Source organism: Astatotilapia calliptera, chromosome 7 (genome assembly GCF_900246225.1).
Source record: "Astatotilapia calliptera chromosome 7, fAstCal1.2, whole genome shotgun sequence".
Classification (NCBI taxonomy): domain Eukaryota; kingdom Metazoa; phylum Chordata; class Actinopteri; order Cichliformes; family Cichlidae; genus Astatotilapia; species Astatotilapia calliptera.
This window is the reverse complement of record NC_039308.1, coordinates 63,449,115-63,469,320: the sequence shown is the minus strand read 5'-3', so window position 1 is coordinate 63,469,320 and position 20,206 is coordinate 63,449,115. Positions and strand designations below refer to the sequence as shown.

The 20,206-nt window shown below is 37.8% G+C and overlaps 1 protein-coding gene across 1 annotated transcript in view; it reads left to right on the top strand.

Moving 5' to 3' along the window:
- osbpl5 (oxysterol binding protein-like 5) overlaps nucleotides 1-20,206 on the top strand; it is a 46,932-nt gene that overhangs the window by 2,388 nt on the left and 24,338 nt on the right. The window contains exon 2 of the mRNA XM_026176484.1: nucleotides 6,158-6,219. The gene's annotated coding sequence lies outside the window, so the exon portion shown is untranslated. The remainder of the gene's footprint in view (nucleotides 1-6,157; nucleotides 6,220-20,206) is intronic.

Below are 20,206 nucleotides of genomic sequence, written 5' to 3'. Positions count from 1 at the left end.
GCCTTGACACGTCATGTGACAGTCTACCTTCCTCTAATCAGGTGGTGATATTTAATGGTGTTGGGCCCTAAGCCTATCAACTAGAACTGTGGCTTTGCTCTGTTGTGAAACACAAATGGGGGAGAGAGTGGCAGTGAAAGAAGGAAAGAGTAAAGAGCCGTTTGAGTCATTTTCTGTGGGTGGATAGTCCTGCTTTTTATCAGTGCTTTTTCTAGCAGGAAGACACAGCAACAGATGTCCCAACTTCCATGCTGTACTGTGAAGGATATGCAGAAAATACCACATCTCACTGCATCCTGTAGATCAGTCTCCACAGGAGAAGCCAGCTAGGCGTTGATGACGGGTGCTAGGTCCTCTCCGTCTTCCAGTCTAAATGCTAATCGCTGCTTTATTTGTTTTTATTTGGAAATCAGATATTTTCTCTGATCCTGATTGTCTCTGTGTATCTAAATGGCAATTTTCCAAAACACACTGTTCCCTTTAAAATGCTACTTTGAATCTGGCTGGTCTTCAAAGTGGAATTGTCCTATTCCAGGGCTGATAAGTGGCTCAGTGCTGTTTCCAGTTCCTCTGAGATTTAAATGCTTTCCCCGACATCTACTGGGGGAATCTAGGCTAATACTGCTCCATACTGAATTTTCCTCTCTGCCCCTAGAGAGCGAACGCACTTTTAGTAGCCCATATTGTTCCAAGATTCTCTTCCCCGGCAGAATTTTTCATCACAAGTTACTTTACAGATGCTAGCTGACATTTATGTTTTAAAACAGGCCATTTTTGTCACAGAATGTCACTTTTTCCAAGAAGAAAAAGTATTTATGTGAGCACAGAAAAACACAAAAATGTTTAATGTCTTCTTATTCCCTCATGGGTAACGCTTTTATCCAGATGCACACATTGTTTGCTCAGATATTATTATGTAAAAGTCAGTGGGACTTCTGTTATAAATTTGTAATTTGTAAATGTCTGCAGTTATGGTTTTATTTCCTCTAATATTAACACTGAGTAAAACACCCTACGGGTCTGGAAACAATGGCATTTTGCGTTGATCTGAAATCAACCCTGCAGAGTGAGGCAAAGGCTTGTGAAACCACGATCATGACGTTTAAATGTGGAACTGAAAACTAGATTCTCTCTTTTTTTGATGAATTGTGTATCAAACAGTGCATTCCAATTATTTTGCTATATGATTTAACAACCGACAGCCAGGATTTTAAAACTCTGGGCTCTCTCCGTGTCTCCTGCTTGATTTATCCAACACACACACACACACACACACACACACACACACACACACACACACACACACACACACACACACACACACACACACACACACACACACACACACAAAGAAATAAAGCATTTGAGACTGACCTCCTGACCCTTAGAAAGTGACTTCTTACTTTGTTCCAAGGAAACTGACCAGCAGGTGTCTGTATTTAGAGCAGGTTTGACACCATACATCCACCACTCAGCTTTCTACAGACTGCCAACGAGTATTCTCGCAGTAGCTAGTGCCTCTGCAATCAATATCCACCTCTCTATAGGTTACTACATGGAGTTGGTGGTTGTGTAAATGCTGACAGCTTTGGTTAGGGCCCAGTGTGCTGTGTGGATATTGTGGGTGTAAAACTTGATTTATTTAAAATAAGTGTCCATTATAGATGCTGTTGTGTTTTGTTGACATGGAATACATTCACTGTTTTGTTATTAAATAATAAGCAGCCATATGGATTAAGCTACTGCTATTCAGACTTTCCGCTCATAATGTTTTTGTTTGATTTTGTGAATGAGCTACATTAACTATGATGCAATATCCTTTTAAAAGTCTCCATTTGTTTTACGGCTGTTTCTGAGTGGCAGGGCTCATAAGGAGATTTTGTTCCGTCATTGAAAATGATTGGCACTGTGCGCTGCCCATGTCAGACGCTGATAATCTGTAGTTTTCTGGGATAAGCTGAAGCATCTGTGTTGAGTTTACTGCAGGGCCGTTGTAGATTTTGGACATACTTTTAACACAGCATTTTTTTTTCTGTTTACAAATGAGGTGTTGCTGAGAGGCTTGGTTACGTCATCAGTTTGTCAAATTCCACTTTATAGGGTTATCACAATCCTCTGTGCTGGCAGGATGATATTGGTGTTGAATTTTTGCCTGATGTTTTTATGACATGCGTTTTATTGGTGCCAGACAAATCCATTAATAGCTGTTAATGTAATTCTACAGCTTTGCCTTAGGGATCAGTAGTGTTAGCGTTCTGTCTGTTACTATGTCGTCTGTTTTCCTAATGAAGTAGTTAACAGGGGGAAAGTGGCTCTGTTACACTAAATGGAAACTTGTGACATCCATCTGTAGATAAACATGCCAAGTCACTCCAACAAAACAAGCATTGCCTTCACCTTTCAAAGTAACATTGGGTCCGAGACGATGGGTGATTTCCATGACACGGGACCATCATCTGACTTCAGTCTTAAAGTGACACTACACTACACTTTTAGGAGAGATTGCTTTAAAAGCTATTGATCATGAATAGTATGATTTATGCCATTACAGTGGTTTCCAACAGTGATTGAGTGTCACGCAGGGAAAAAAAATCTATGCTGTTCATAGGAGGTTGTTGAATCACTGCTGCAGCTTTTATCTGTGCTGCCTTACGCCCTGCAGTGTTTATGTGAGTCTGCTTCTAGCATTCCTCTCTGCTTCTGCTTTTCTGTCCTTATGTAAACAAATCTTGCTCTCATCTTTTTGTTGAAGGCACAGAGATTAAATTGATAAATGCTCCCATCTAACTCTAAAAAACAAAAAAAGAAGCTAAAAAACCTAAACCTTAAAACAGGCTTTTCCCTGCAGCACGCTATGTAATAAATACTCTCAAAGAAAATTACGGCAGTTTCAACTTATGTCTAAACATGTATAGTTTCATGCATCTGTCAAAACACTCGACTTCAGGTGCACGACGCTGAGCTGGTCCCATTTTGCTGGATTGAACTGTGATTTTTTCCAGTTTGTGATGCCCCTGATTTATACCAGACTGCTCAAACAATAGACCCCAAAGTAGGATGGCATGCGATTAGTACATTGGTCTTTAAGCGACATGAATACACTTAATGTTAAGTGGCCTTAGACCCAGAGCCAAATTTTGCATTGAGTTTAAATTGTGACCATAACAGACAGTGAGTCCTCACTTTGTGTCTCTGTGTCTCAGCAGACTGATTTTTATGTGTTGATAGAAGGTTATGTTCTGTTTATCTGTGCTATCTGTCTTCACTGGACAGACAGTTCCCGTATACCAAAGAACATTTTTAAATACCTGCCTCTATTACCCAATGCTCATATGGATCATAGTCTCAAATTCAACGTTAAGTGAAAGTCTTTGTCAAATTGACATTTCACTTAAAAGACAGTAGCTAACTTTATATCTGACTGTTGATGTCTAGCTATGGTCACAGCAAAATCCTTTGTGGCCTTATGTTTACCTAAGTGGGTTTGCATGGTCAGAGATGAGGGTTGTTGAAGGAGGCTGCTGATAAGAGGCCTTCCTTACGAAGGCTGTCTGACGTGATAAAAGTACCAACACAAGTACAAGTGAGGACTATTTGTATCCATTTAATCTTTAGGAAAATGATGACCTCAAGTCAGCAGAACTGTTCAAGATTGTTACAGGATAGACAGTTCAATTTGACAGGATAAAAAGGTGGATTTTTAGACTCCTAGAGGAAGTGAAGGGTTTTAAAGCACAGCTGTTACAGTAAGTCCAGAACTTTGGTTTATTGGGCAAAGATGAATAAAATATTTTCAGTTGGAATGGCAGACATTGTTAATGTTTCATGGGTTGGCTATAATGTTACAGCCAGTACTATATCAAGTTGGAAAACCTATTTCTAGTCTAGTTATTATTCACACTGTTCCTATTTTTATATTGATTTGAAGCAAGTCTGGCTGATCTGGAGAACTGGTTACATGCAACAGAATTATGCTATGAAATTACAAGATGCAATGAATCAAACATTTTTAATGTGCAATGTAAAGGATCTAGAATCAGAATAATTTTGTTGCTTTGCATCTTTTTGCACTGCAGTGATCTTTGCCCCTCATCAACCAATCAACTCAATTCAAGTTGCTAAGCAACTTGAGTTTGGCACTTTGGCATAGCTGCCAAAGCAGAGAGCTATGTCATTGGAAATCTTTTCAGTTTTCAGTAGGGAAATTTAAAATATTTCCTTCTAAAATCACAACAGAGGCTTAATATCACTGTACTGTGTAAAAGTTGTTTCCTGAAGGAAGTGCTGTAAAAACCAAATGCATGAATCTAAGGAGCTTGGAAAGAAAAGCGTCTGGACTTCTTTAAGTTGCTTGAAGACGTTTCACCTCTTATCTGAGAAGCTTTTTCAGTTCTAATGTCAAGTCAAGGTCTTTTCCAAGCTCCTTCGATTACAATGACCTGGATGACTGAGGACCATCATAGACAAATGCATGAATGTTGCTGTGGTGTTTTAATGTAGTTTCAAATATTTAGTTTCAAATGTTTAAAGCAAGACAGCAATCATTTGATTTAGTTCAAATCCATCACTAATTGCATTTTTTCATCTGTAATCTCTTTCTTACACATGTTACCTTCCTATCATTGCTTACAAGCCCAGCCTGACTTTCTGCTATGAATGCTGGCATACCCACAATGCCTTAAAATAAATGTTAATTAGCTGCTTCTGTGAAGACTAGCATACAATTTGCTGGTTAGATTCTATTCAGCACTGTTTGTTTGTAATTGTAGGGATAGTGATTGCTCTCTTTCTGACTTATATTTGGCCCACTATGTATGAATGTGATATGCGCCAAACAAAGAAGTACATCGTACACTGTGAGTCTCTTTAGTAAGAGTGTTGCATATAAACTGTCCGTTCTTTACACTTTTCTCTTGGCCTTTGGTCATGAGTTAAGTGCAATCCCAAGTTGTAATAGTGTAGTTTTTATGTGTTATGCAGTTAACTTTATTGCACTGTGAATTGGTCCCGAGAACAAATACTCTTCCATTGAAACCATGACACATTCTGGGCCACGGTGTCTTACTTCACTTGTGGTTTGCATTGTTTGTACATGTTGTGCATTTCATGATTCTTGTCTTTAAAGCAAAAAAAAAGGGGGCAAGCTAAATTACTCATTCCTTGTGTATTTTTCTTTCAGCTTTTTTTGTATTGGCTGTGCGTGTTTGACCTGATCTCGCCCCCCTCTTTGTCTTTGTCCCTCAAGTGCTGTTAGCTCAGCGATTCTCTTTCAGTTCACTTCTTATTTAGGTTAGATGTACTCAAGTGTTATGGCTTCCTCGTTTGCTAAGCAGCAGGATTTTAAAGGCGCAGATTCCACCACTCCTGACCACCCTGTTTTTTCACTTGTTGCACTACCATTACGTCTATTAACATTGGTGTAATCTGCACAGATACATGCATTTTCTCAGTTTTTTATTGCATGTATTAGGGGTATATGTAGTGCAGTGCTGCTTTGCAAACTGATGCTTGTGTGTGTTTTCGTTTGTAGATTTGTGACTTATCACATGTCCCAGTTGTGTGTGAATAGACAGGTTTTTCAAGAAAAGTGATTCAAAGGGATTTCAAGGGAAAACAAATGTAAGAATGGGAGGTGAAAACACAATTTTTAGCTGTAAATAATGAGAGTGAATGTAAATGTGTAACATCAAATTAAGTTCACTTATGTGGACATTGAACTGTCTGCAGCCATATTCCTGCTATCTTGCCTCACGTCTTCCTGGATTCACATCATACTGGGGTGTGTGTTTATCTAGTGTAACAGAAGTAGTTCTCCATAAATATGATAGTGTGACTGTGTTCCTTATGTTTTGGTAAACACAATCTCCTTTCCAACAAAATGGGATTGACAGTATCAGCATTGAATCTTTTCTTTTCATTGATCTTTTTTGAGGGGGAAATTTGATCCATAATTGTATTACAAGTCAACTTTAGCTAAAGGTGCAGGCTTGTTCTGACTTATTGAAATAAGGACTGGGAAAGAGTGGGGTGGGGCTCTAACACAGTGGTGTGACCAGGAGGAGCATTAGCGGGAGAGACGTTGGGGGTGAGGCAGGTTTGAGCGTTTGTACTGTGTGAGTTAAAGTGAAACCTTATTCTAACTTTTGCATCTCTGCAGGTGAGACAGGCTGATTCAACAAAAGCTTCTGGATGCAGTGTCTCCTGGGGCTCAGGTGAAAGGTAAGTTGAGCTTTCAGCTGCTGGCCCACTCTTTAATTTCTTAGTAATGAATACACTTAGCTAAATTGGATAGCCATCTGTTTTAGCTTCAGTTAGTCAAATGGTTTGTGTGTGCTGTTAGCATGTTACCGTCCAAGCTTGCATGTGCTTGAGTACTTTAATTGTACTTAAATGTACTTAAATTTGTGAACTGATTTTCTCAGTCCATCACCCTGCTTTCAATATCTGACACCAATGCGAGCACATTTTTACCCAGCGTTGCCAGGAGGGATAACTCACTTTCTGAGCAGAAGTAGGGCACATCTCTTAAGGTGTGAAGCAGACTCTCTGTTTCAGCCAGTTTTTATTACATTTAAGTAGAATATTCCCTGTCTACAGCTATTTGATCAAAGTGTTGGCTAGAGCAGTAAAGTCTGTGTTTGTTCTATGTTTGTGTGCACTAGAGTTTGTACACCATGTGACTTTAGAAGAAGAGAAACCGTTAGAAGTGAGATCAGCAGGTTACAGGGTGTGTCTGATTCGCTTGGTTCAGAGGGGAATAAGTGAGGTTTCACAAGGACAGCTGGCCTCAGATGGATACTTCTGAGAGATGGGCAAAGCCCTAAAACAGGCAGTTTGCCTGGGGAACATGGTGGTCTCTTATACAGAGGCAGGATGTAATTACTAGTTACTGGCTTTTTTCAGTCTTCTGTATTACACTGTGTATTTTTGTCTCTCCTGGAAGGATAAAAATATCTTTGTACACGTTTTCTGTACAAATTACAGATTTCACTTAGCTCTTTTGCACATCTGTCTAGAAAGGGTGACCGTGGATTTTTATTTACTTAACAAATGTAGCCTTGTTACTGTGAAAAATGTCACTTTGATGTTGTGGGAATAATAATAATAATAACACAGTAATCTTACTTTACTTTTAGTGTGCTGAAATTGTGTTGTCATTATGTAGGTTAGAGGTACTGCTTTGTGTGTCTGTGTAGCCCTAGGGTGGTAGTTATAAAAAGAGGCCAACTCGGTTCAGTACGGAAAAGCTCAGAGATTCAGCCATGCTAAAGTTGTTTACGTTGGCATGTGCTTGGAGCATGTGCTTTAACAGCAAATTACACATTAACCAGACAAATCCGGTACCTAGCAGCTTACTCCATGGCTGAACAGTCAGCGGGAAAATATTTAACTATTTCTCTCACAGATAACACAATTATGATTTGACTTGCGAAATATATGCATTTTTCAAGTCACGCTTTAGTTCAGTATTCATTGTAATACAATAATATGTGAGCCAATCTTTATATTTTGCTTTCAAGGAGCCAGACTTTCTTCTAATTTTTAAAGTGGTCCCATTTGTTCCCATTTCTTTAGCTGATTCAGTGAAAAAATGCCAAAGATGGCACAATTTGACAAGCACAAAAGAGTGTTTTGCAACAGTGAGGTGATTGCCAAAGAGCTATTAGCCAAAAACTTGGCAACACCTGGATTTATGTGTTGTTTGTGTTGTGGGGCATGCTAGGGAAATAATCAAATTGTGTTGCTATATCATGGATATTGTGAAATGGGGCTATCATGTAAAAATGTATCCATGTTATCACAGACATTATGATATACCACAGCCCTACAGTGTGGTGTTGACTTCTTAAGAGAATGGAACAAAAAGCAGCGATTCTTCTTCTTATCCTTCATGAAACTGCAAGGAAGTTTGCCTAAAAGAGTTCAGACTGTGTTGACGAATAAAGATAATCATACCAAATACTGACTGGTTAGAATTGTACCAACTATTTTTGTCTTTGTGACTTGCATAGAATACAGAGTAATCAAACATGAAATTATTAGATGTGATTGGGCCAAGTTACTTAATTAAACTAAAAAAAATAAATACTTACTTGGCTCTTTTGCAGTTTAATTGCATGTATTGAGTCCAGTTGCAATTTGGATTTGAAATCTATTAACTGTTCCTGATTAACTCACATGCAGCCACTTTTACACCATAATTTAGTAGAATTAATATTTCCTACTTCTGACAACTATTTTTGTGGAGAGTAAATTATCCAAAAACTATATGATTATCATTTTAACACCAGATTGCATCACAATACACACTGGGTAAAGATGTAAAGTGTACAAGGAGAGAAACACAAGAGCTTTTTATGGCATAGAAGTGGAACATGAATGCAATTTTCTCAACATTTCCACTCTGCCACCTCAGCTTTGTTTGTCTCAGTCATTCCACACACGCAGGGCGGTGATCACATTTTTGTTTACTCAAGTGGGGAGAAGGCAGACTGTTGTAATATTCTGTATCCAATATCTCTGTCAGTTCAAATCTAAAGTTAAGTATGCTTGAATGATGAAGATGTGTTGTAGGAAAGTCCTGAAATGCCAAATGCTGCACATTTAACCTGTTAGATTTTTCACACAAAAATCTAATCGTCTAAATTTCCAGCCAAATAACAAAAGACCATAACAATTAAGGTTTTTCTTTTTTTAAAAATATAGAAATTGTTAACAGTGGGATGAAATCAATATTTAGGCTTTCTTAATGCTTAAAAACAAGCTGCTTTGAGCGACAAATTACTGGATGTAGCATAACATGGTTGATTTAATGTTCTACATTAGTGTTCACAGGCTTAGTGGTTAGAACTGACCTTTCAAAACATGAAGGTCCTGAGATTGATCACCATCCATTGCCGATCCTTTCTATATATAGTTTGCATGTGGGTTTTTTTCTTGTTTGTTTTGTTTTTTCTGTCTCCTGCGTGACTTTCCTTTTATCAGCGAAATTAATTTTTTCAAAGTGCTCTTCAACAAAACCTTGCTAGAGAAGTAGAGTTGGTCCCCTGGTGCCAAACTCATCCTAGTTATTAGGACGGGTTAAATGCATCAAATGAATTTCTCTGCAGGGATCAATAAAACTTAATTTAACTTAATTTAACTTCAGTGTTACACAATGTTTGCCTGGAGTCATTTCATCAAAGAATAGTTATACAATCAGGAGCTGACCTTGCAGTAATTAAAGAACAAATAAAATCCAAATTGGTTGTCAGATAGAATAAATTTAAGGAGAGCTGATAATGGCATCTGCATTGACTACTGTAGAACACCATTCAGAGAAAATAGCACCCGACAGTCTTGTTTAATAAACAAAATAAAACCTAAGTTAATGAGAACAATACTCAGTAAATGTGATGTATATTTATTGTGCTTCTCGTGATTTGAAGAGAGGCCAGAGTATTGGTGACGCGTGGAGCCCTATAAGAACTGCCTACTCGGTATGAAACAGCATAATATGAGCAGAAATGATGCACCACTATGTGCACGCAGTTCAGTTACAGTGCCATTATAAATCTAAGTGGCTGAGGTTCTTGCACATTGGCAAATAAAACAGAAACTGTTTACTAGGCTAAACATAATTAAGGCATGTGTAAAACTATCGAAGTAAAGAGTTTGAAGTATTACTATAAAACATTAGCAAAGACTTGAGGATATGATTAGTACTCCGGCTGTTTGTGTCAGTGAATAGCTGAGAGCTCCTGCCAGCATCGTAAGTGTTCGTTATTGTGGGATTGATGGGGAGACAGAAAGAGGGCAGGTGACAGACGAGAGACGAGAAAACAAAGTGGATGGACGATCTGTGAGAAGTGTTCATCTGTTGATTTCCCCTGAAGTGTTTCAAAGGACAAACCTCCTGACTATAACATGATGCAGTTCTTCTCCAGTTATGTGCATAGTCTTGCTTTTTACTGTCCTTTGTGTCATATGTGGGATTTATATCCGTGACAAACTGGTTAAATGAGGTCTCGTACAGTAAATTGCATTTTTATTTATGGCTGTACAACACTATTTTTTTTTCTTCTTCTTCTTCCTTTTTTTGGTCTCTCAGTATAATTCAATTAAATACTGGGCAGGATGAACAGAAGTGTAGTCTGCCCTCATTACACTATGTTAATTTAATTCCTCATGTGACGGGACTATCAAGTGACTGTTTGGACAAAGGGAGGAACTTGTAGCAGGTTGACCCAATTACTTCTCATTAAATGCTTTACAAACCACAAGCTGTGGCACTGTCCATTCAGTATGCATATGAGATCACCCAGGGGTCCAGTACAGAGTGAACTGCAAGCAGCATTTTTTTTTGTCCCAGAAAACGAGTTTTGCAGCTTGTAAAAGTTGTTTTGAACTCTGCTTGTTGTTCTCTTTTACTGTTCCTCACTGCTGGAACGAAGAATTAAAGGAGCTCCATGCTGATATGAGGAGGGTAGCAGGTCAGGGACTTTGTAACTCAGTTTTGTGAAGATGATTCCAACAAATTCAGTGTTGATTAATTTAAACAGTGCTCTCATTCAGCATTTGTACTGTTGGAGGTTTAAGAAAAATTGTTTGTTTTTTTTGGTTGCAAGTTTGCTTCTTAGTTTTATCGTAGAGGACAGGGAAGTACATAAAAACTGCTTTGCCTGAAGCTAAAGGAATTATGCAATACCTGAAAGTTGGCTCATAGATGTAAACAAAATCTCTTATTTCATGTGTCCACTACTGTGCAAAAGTCTGAAGCCACCCTTCATTTCTTTATATTTACCTTTGAAGGAGCCATGGAAACATGCTGCCAATGCACTAAAAGCATACTTGGAAAGTGTTCCACTGTGTCTTTTTCTATTAGTAATAAATCAGCCATCTAAGAGCCTGAACTTAACATTAATGAACCAGCACGGGATCATTTTGACAGAAAATGGAGCAAAAGGAAGCTGCTATCCAAAGAAAGCTTTGGAATATCCTTCAAGAAGTCTGGAGAACCTTTCCTGAAGACAACTTAAAAGAAATGACAGTAAAGCTTGAAGAATAAAGGTGTCAAATATTGACTTTCAAGTCTGTTAGAGTTGCACAAACTCTGTTTTTACCTTATGCACACTATTTCCATTTATGTTTGCACATTTCAATAAATTGCTACATCTTTTTCCCTTTGGCTTGAGACTTTTGCACAGCAGTACATATAGCTTTGCAGAAGCTGTGCTTTAATTTGCTTGTGTTTTTTGCTGTCTAGATTTCCTGTAAACCAGAATGCACTGACCATGTAGATATCTAGCCAGCAACATTGATCAGGCATAAGTGTTTTTAAAGTGAACAGTGTGTAACAGCGCAGGCTCAAAACTTGCATGGAACTCTAACCTTACTGCTTATTTTCCCTGGAGCATTTGCATTTTCTCCTGTTTGTTCATTGATGAAGTCACGTAGCTCTAACACTTCTTTCAGTTATTGTACTGACTATCAGTCGGTTCATCTTTTGGCCATGACATACCAAGCTGGTAAGAAATCAGCAGAAGTAGGAGAGTTTTATCAGGTTGAAAACAGACATTCCAGTGAAAATGGATTATTTATTGCAGAAAGTATGAGACATAATTTGGTGTTTGGAATATTATAATACAGGGAATCTGCAATCAGCTTCTGCCCTCATCTGCTCTCTGGGTTGTTTTTTGCATTACCGTTATCTATCTGACACCTTGTCATCCGTTATCTCTTGACATCTTAAGCCACGCAGCCTCCCTCTCTCTGCTGGCAGGCATCTTTGTTCCAGTCCCTCACACCTCCTGTCTCTCCAGCAGAGAGAGACAGTGTCCCCTGAGGTCCACACTTAGCCAAGCTCATAACCTGTGCTGATTTATCACACAGGTTCATTTAGGCTCAAAAACAAACTCTGCCGTTGTTATAAATAACATATAAAGAAATTAATTAAAGGAAACAAAAATCCGATGCTACTAAAATTAACCACTTTCTCTATGTTACAGCTTGAGCTAAATAGATTCCTATATATAAATATGTGTTGGCATGATTCTGATTGATTACATGCAGTGATAAGAGCAACTTTAGCCAATGCACACATTAAATGAATCCAAAAAAAAGTTAGTGTGCACATTTTTGGGGTGCAAGATAAGAACACTGTTTTGCACAAATTAGCGACTGAGGCTGGCTTATCTTTTTCTTCATTTAATTTTTGAGGTTTCTTACAGCTTATCGTTACCTTTTCGTACAGAAAAGGGTTTGGTGCTATAAAAATGCTGTTCTAAAGCTGCAGGGCATTTAATTCACCACAGCAAGTTGAAGTAGAGCAAAAGACTGTATCTAATTTGTGGTGCAGTAATATTTAATTCAAGATGCAAAGGGATAAGAAAATTGGCTCACACTGACTGCTTTTTCATGGCTTTAGTTCTTTTTTTGGAATAGAAATGCAGAGACTTGGAACTGAACAGAAGGCAAGGACAGATATGATTAGAATGCCACTGACAATAAATTCATTCTCATTTGAACTGCATATTTTGACTTTGTTTTTTTTAGTTTTTTTTATTTTAGTTTTCATTTAACAATGTGAAGAAGGACCTAGGTTATAAGATTGCAGTGGTGGAGGCTTGGCTTCCCATAGCCAGAGTTTAGATTAAATATAGAATACATATGTGTTAATATGTGGGGTCATTTTTTTTTGTCTGTACTTCTTATCCCGTTTATTATCAATAATTATGCACCCATTGCTTTTTTTACTTGTTTTATCATACTTACTACCACACAGCACACTAAACTTAACTACACTCAAGTGTTTTTGTAGCTTTTAGACCATGGGTGTCAAACATAAGGTCCAGGGGGTGAAATTTTCCTTGCTCAGTCTCTACAATTAAATTCTCTCCCCATGATTGTTCAAACTACATAAAAGGAATTTAGTAATAGATTAAATGACAGGAAAAAATAATCAATTATAAAAATGTATCTTTATTACAATGGGTCAAAACTTTTAAAAAAACCTATTTTCTGCGAATTAACAAAACCTTCATGCTTTATAATTATATTACAGTCAACATTTAAGCCCAAAGAGTTGTGCTGACATATTTCTTTTTTTCTTTTTTTTTTTTTTTTTAAATACAACAGTTTCTATATTAGGTTGAAAACTGAGATATAAGGTTAAAATTGCACATATTTTTCTTATACAAAACATATCTCAGGGATTAAGCTTACTTACTGATATTGACAGAAAGGAGAATTTCACTGATCTGGACCACTTAAGATCAAAGATGTAAAATGAGTTTGACATCCCTCCTTTAGCAACAAGGTAAAGAACATTCAGCATTGTTTCACTTCACTCATTTCACCCTGCTTTATTAGGAAGGGAGAAAAAACAAAGCATTTGGCCTTTGCATTCCATCTTAAGACATTAGGACAGTTAAAACTGGGGTTGGTCCTGTAGTTTCAAAGTAAAATGCTGTTGACCCATCTTCTTCCCAGACATAGTCTGGCATTGTATCAACCTGAAATGGCTCTTGCTAGCAAAGGCTGGTAAAGTACAGTACAGTATCTCCCCCAAGCAAATCTTCCCAGTGACTGAAAACATCACCCACCAGGTTTTATGTTAGCAGCCCAACTATGCTAGATATGCAGGATTCATTGTTGAACTTTGATGGCTATTCTGAGAGGGGTTTTGGGAAGTTGAGTGTTAACTCGATGAAAGATTCTTTGTCTATTATGACTTAAAAAGATGTTCTCTGTAGCACGGGCCAAGCTAACGTAGCAACACCAGCACAGACAACAAAAGTAGCACATATTACCAGCTCCATATGCACACTGCCATATGGTGACAACACACACAGCTATAACACGTAGGCACAGGTAATACACATAGCATCTGTGGATTACCAATGCAATCTCATGTTGGCAGTGTTGGGGAGTAACGGAATACATGTACCGCCGTTATGTATTTAAAATACAAAATATGAGTAACTGTATTCCGTTACAGTTACCATTTAAAAAGGTGGTATTCAGAATACAGTTACTTTGTTGATATAAAAAGCTTACACGGCGGTATTTTCCTGTTTCATATGTTCGGCTGTGCCCTCTCTATTTTTGGTTTCCACGCCCCAAACAAAACACGCATTAAGACGCTCTAATGCCTGTGTCTCAATCTCGTGGCCCATGTCACCACTACTTGCGGCTTTCATAATGACGTGAAGAAATATTTTTAAAAGTTATTCACAAAAATAATTTAATATGAAGGCAATAGGCAGAGTGTTACATTGCCCTAAAGAATGTAGCTTCATGGGCAGTGTAGTCCGTGCTGCAGGGAGACTGCACTGCCATACCTGTTATGTGTTTGTGAGCGCGAGGGAGGGCGAAAAAGGAGAGTGGAAAAGTACAAGTTGTCACCGACCAGAAGCGGGAGATGGAAGCATGTAAATATAATAATAACCACTGCAGCCAAAAAGACTGTGCCTGATTAGGCAAGTTGTAAGTAAGCTTAAGACTCGATTGTACACTTTTTTCGTGTTTTTCTCTGAAACAATAAGTTCCTTTGGAGCAGCCTTTCAACACAAGTTGACCCAGACAACAAAGTAAAGCTAGTTTTCAGCTACGAGCCCGACATGAACCCGACGTATTAGCCAGAGATCCCTTTACTACGGTTTGGAGCCGCGGACCTGTTTTATATACGGATAGTTTTCTATACGAGATCGCTGCAAAAACTGCAGCCTTACCTAATGTCCACCTACTGTCACTCATTTTATATTAAGATTTAAAAATCTAGTTGCTATTGGTATGGCGAGTAACCTTCAGTAAAAGTAATAATTCACACAGCAATAGTACATTCATGTAGTTGTAAAAAGCATGATAATATATTAAGTAATCCAAAGTATTCAGAATACATTACTCTCATTGAGTAACGTAATGGATTACGTTAGGGCTGCTCAATTAATCGAATTTTAATCACGATTACGATCTGGGCTTTCAATGATCATTAAAAATGACTGAGCCGATTATTAGCCCCTCCCTCATTTATCCGCGACACCTTAAAGGCCGGTCTGTGAAAATATTGTCGGGCATAAACCGGTCCATGGCGCAAAAAAGGTTGGAGACCGCTGATTAAGAGGACCCGAGGGAAGCTCGGAAAGCTAAGCAGAAGTTATTTGGAGAGGAGAGTGACTGCCGTTGGTTGAAAAGAGAGGTAAAAAAAAACTTCAGTGGTGTTGCACACTATTTTATATTATTTTTTAAAGTCATTATTCAATACATTGTTATTGTTAACCCTTTAGCCGGTCAGAGCAGCACGCTCCGTTTTGTGTAACTATTTTTAAATCCCTGTAGAACCTGAACCGTGTAAGCTAGCGCAATAATTAGTTTTGCATATGAAACCAGAGGAGTTGTACTTACATCTGATGCCATCAGCTTGTCCTCGGTCACAGTTTCCTTCCACATAAAGCTTTGCAAAAATTGCATAAAAAGCGTTTGCAGGAACAAAAACATAATATTCCAGAAACACGCTTTGCTGATCCGATCAGCTGTTCCTAACACTTCCCACAATGAAAACGACAGAAACGCAAACTATCGCATGTCCGCCATTTCCTGCCCGAAACCGGAAGTGATGTCATTTTCGTGGAAAATGTAGTTTTTTACTTGTAGGCCTTAAAAGCCTATACTGGTCATGTTTGACTTTTCTGAATAGTTGCTGGGATGCTTAGAACTCGAATTGCACTGCTGGAAATAGTTTATTTTGATGCACCTGCTGTTTTCTTTGCAAATTTGCATCATAGGATTGTTTTTTGTTTTTCCTGCAGTATATAAAAATTGCTGCATCGCCAAAATAAAACTATGAAGACACTCAAAATAAATTTCCTGTTGTTGTAAACTATTTTTTGCAACTTTTTTGTATTTAAAGTTTTGAGGGATAAGCCTCTTAAAGTTCTCCAAGTAGAAATATATATGTAAAAAAACAAAAACGATTTTCAATTTTTTTGTAGTTTATTGCACTTTTTTGCAATTAATGTAGTTACTATGGACTTAATGCATACATATTATTAAAATATGGGCTATAACAGTTGTATAGCAACTTGAAATGCTCCCACAAATGGCACTACAACATGTAAAAAAATAATATAAGCTCTGGCAGACTTGGTTCTATAGTAGGTCTTAAAGGGTTAAATAAATATCGTCAAATAATCAAGATCTCAATTTCAGTGAAAATAATCGTGATTATCATTTTTGCCATAATCGAGCAGCCCTAGATTATGTTACAAAATACATTTTGGGGCATGTATTCTGTAATCTGTAGTGGAATACATTTTAAAAGTAACCTTCCCAACACAGCTTGTTGGGCGTAGTTCTCACTTAAGTTATTTGTATTTTTTTTTTTTTTAATAGGTCACACACAGATATCTTAAAATACATGTGCTAGTTATGATGAGTGAAAGTTCGGTGTTTACAAACAGCAGAAACTAAATGGCACAAGATTGAACAGAAGGATTTGTACATAAGGCGGTAAAACTTGAACGCTACTTAAAGAGGGCTTGAAGTGAACCTTTTTAGCGTCTCTAAAATGCTATGATTGTTTTCGTTCTTTAAAATAAATCTTCATTATCTTTGCACGTGGCTTCTCTCCTAGTCGGCCTTAATCATGTTTGAGTTATTTTGTTAGTGTGTTTGTGTTGTATGTGCTGGGGCACGTACCTTATTGAGGTGTCAATCTGCAGATGTTAATTTTCACATACTTTTTTAGATCCATTAATATGTCAGGTTAGTCTCACCGTCACCAGCAACATCCTTAATCATGCTAAAGCAGCATTGTACATGAGCTTCAAGAGGAGGAACATCAGAAAAAAGAAAGCAAGGGAGAGCGTGTCAGAACAAGTCAAAGTCAAGACTGCAGCATGTCACAGTCAATTATTGAGGTCGTCTGACAGTTGAAATAGTAAGCTAGGCCCTCTGTTTACATGCACATGTCCATATACGTTTGCATGATTGTTGATGTCCACATTTTTTTTTCTCTCCATCAAGGCTGGCCCAAGGCTACTTCTCACACACTGCATCCCCTGGCCTGGATCCAGCATATATGGAGCCAGCTGGCTTGATCTGTCTGCCAGGTCAAATATGGCTCCAGTGTGTGTCTTAGGACCTGCTTTCTTAGTCAGACTTATTCTGTGAAAGCAAAAACAAAAACTGCAATTGTTTTTGTATAATGTCAGTCTGGAGTTTCTGAAAAGAAATAACTGCTAGTTAGTGTTCTCTAGACACCTCGTTTCTTTGAATTATTGTGATGATTATTTTTTAAATGTATTTATTTTTTTAATCAGTCATGTTAAAAACACGTGCATGCACACACATCCACACTAAGCAACAAGAAGACAGGGTTAATTTACTTGTTGTTTTGAAAGGTAGAGGTCGGTAGAGGTTACGTTTTTCTATAGAATAATACGTCTGTGAAAAGAGTGGAAATGTGGAAAGCGATTGTTGGCCTGAGTCTGACTTTTCACACTGAATATGTTTTGGATCTGTAGTTGTTTTGATAAAACCAAAAAAGTGGTTCAATTTCAATTTACAGATAAATCTATTGGGTTAATCTTTCTTAAGTCTCTAAAGTTTGCAGCCATCCCCTTTGTAGGGACTCCTGGTCTTCTTTACTCCTTCATGACAGAAGCCTCTGTTCTAAATTGTGTTTATCATGGTTTGATGTTCTGCTAGTCTAACCTGAAGCACTGGGAACATTTGAAACTCTTTGACTAACTGGCAAATCCTAAGCCCTTCTTAGCAGGCCAGGGAAATAACTTATAATGTTTGATAGCTTTCCCGACCTTAACATAAACTGAAGTGATCGGGAAGAATAATATAAGCACATAAAATACTACCATAGGGTGCAACTGTTCACCTTGCTGCTTAAAATAGGGTAGGGACCACCCCAGTCTTTTATAGACCGAAGTGGACTTTCCCATTTAAGGTAAGATTAGATGGGAAATCTGGTTGGGAGGCATTTTCTCCATTTCAGTTCCTTAAAATATGCCAGCACCCCCACAACACTCAGAATAGAACACTAAACCACACATCCTCCCACAGTTACAAAATTAGACTGTCTCTGTTTGTTTCCTACAGTGACAGAAGACCTGCAGTAGTTCTACCTTTCTCATGTGCTGTTAAACACAATAGCTAAAATTGTTTGTTTAAAGAGTCAGTGTGTAGTTATCAGCAGTTTCTAAGGCACCCTTGTGTTTTGTATTCAGGAAGAAGTTCTAAATGTTCGTGAAGCTTTTGACCATTGACTATATATACATATATATATATATATATATATATATATATATATATATATATATATATATATATATATATATATATATATATATATATATATATATATATTTTAAACATGCTTGATTGATGCTGAAATATCCGGGTCAGCTTGTAGTTGAGGATGGAAATTACAGAGCGCTTTTAAATCTAAGCTTTGCAACATTTAAGGAGTTTTTTGTTTTCTTTAATAACTTTTTCTTCTCACTTTTGTTGAATATGCAGAATGAATTTGGACAAAATGTGACCTTATACCTCACCATCTTTCATGACAGTTTTTAAGCAGTGTTTTTTTTTTTCATGTGATGTGGCTGAGGATGAGAAATTATACATGTTCTTTTCAAATAATAGGAATATAAACTTTTTGAGCAGTCCCTAAGCAGGAGTAAAAGAAAAAAAGGTCAATGCATGTTATGTTCGGCTCATACATCTAGGTCATGTGGTCATCCAGTTGTTACAGGAAAATGACGGTTAACATGGCTGGGGGCAGTGAAGGGAGGATGGATAGAGCAATGGAAAGATGGGGGAGTGTATGGACTTAATCTGTGCCATCGTATTAAGAACAGCTGGTTTGATGCTGGCTTTCTGCATTTTGAGGCTCTGGCACATAGCAGGGCCAATGTGTGTTGAGGTGTTGGAATACAATTTAAGATTACTGGAAGTTATATGGACCAAAATAGAAGCTTTGTTTTTAATCTGAACACAGCTAAAAGAACACCATTCCACAGTGTCCTTCATCAGTGGGTCGAACCACTGTTGTATGTGTCTGTGTTGAATTTTGGCTATTTCATTTTATTAATTCCAGAAACATTTTTCCTTCTCTAATAATGTAGCTGCTAGTGTTGTTGACTGGCCACTCTTAAGTTGTGAAATTTAAGGTGTATCTCTGTGTCTGGTGACATGCAGTTCTCAGTGTAGCTGGCATAAGCTGAATCTATCCAAGAAGTATTTGCATTAACTTCTGTTTGTTCTGAGTCACAGGACACTGGAGCCTATCCCAGTTGTCATATTCAAAAGGTATGTTACATCCTGCACACGTCACCAGTCTATGTCAGGGAATGTTTACTCTTTTTTTTAACATGCCGTAAACTAGAGCTTGGACCAGTTGCAATTTTCTTGGCTAAATCTGAGTTCCAGTTTTTTTCCAAAGTGTGACCTACCAATACAGGTTTTTTGCCAGTTCTGGTTTTCTTTCTAAGAATGACAACTGAGTAACTTCCTTAATTGAAGAATAACGTGTTCATAGTAAAAGAAGTTAAACTTTACAATTTCTCTCAAACTGCAAGTAAGTTACAGGATCTCTTGTCACTTAAAAAACAAAGCGTGTGGCTACTGGAAAACCGAGCAGATAATTTCTGAAAATGCATTGTGTGAGCACATTGAGACTTCTATGTGCGATTCATGGTTGTTATATCAGTCGAGCAAATGAATAACATACAGGTTAGAACATGTATACGTCTTCCACTCCCCTGCCTTCCCAGGCGTGATTACTAAAAACAAACAGGCCTCATGTGCTTTCATCTCAACAAGGTAACTGTGGGTCAGACTCTTCTGTTGTTGTTGTTTTCTTTTAATCTGTCCTTCTCTTAGTTTAAGGTTAATGTACGACACTGGAATATGTGTCATTGACTGGCCTGGTGCTGTTACCTTACTCTTATCTTTTCCACAAGATGTTGATATTAGTGTGTAAATATTAGTCTAGCACCTGTGTAGCATTTGTGATAACTGAACCTCATGTTAGCCTTGCCTGGCAAACTTTGCGTTGTGTGCGGTGAGTGTTAAGAGGTGAGTTGCGTGCTGTGTTCAAGTATAATGAAGGTCAGTCAAGGGTTAGAACTGGCTAAGCGTGAAGAAAACCCTTTGCCTTTGTATTCTCATGGGTTCTGATCCTGTGACATTTTGTCTGTTGTCTCTGAAA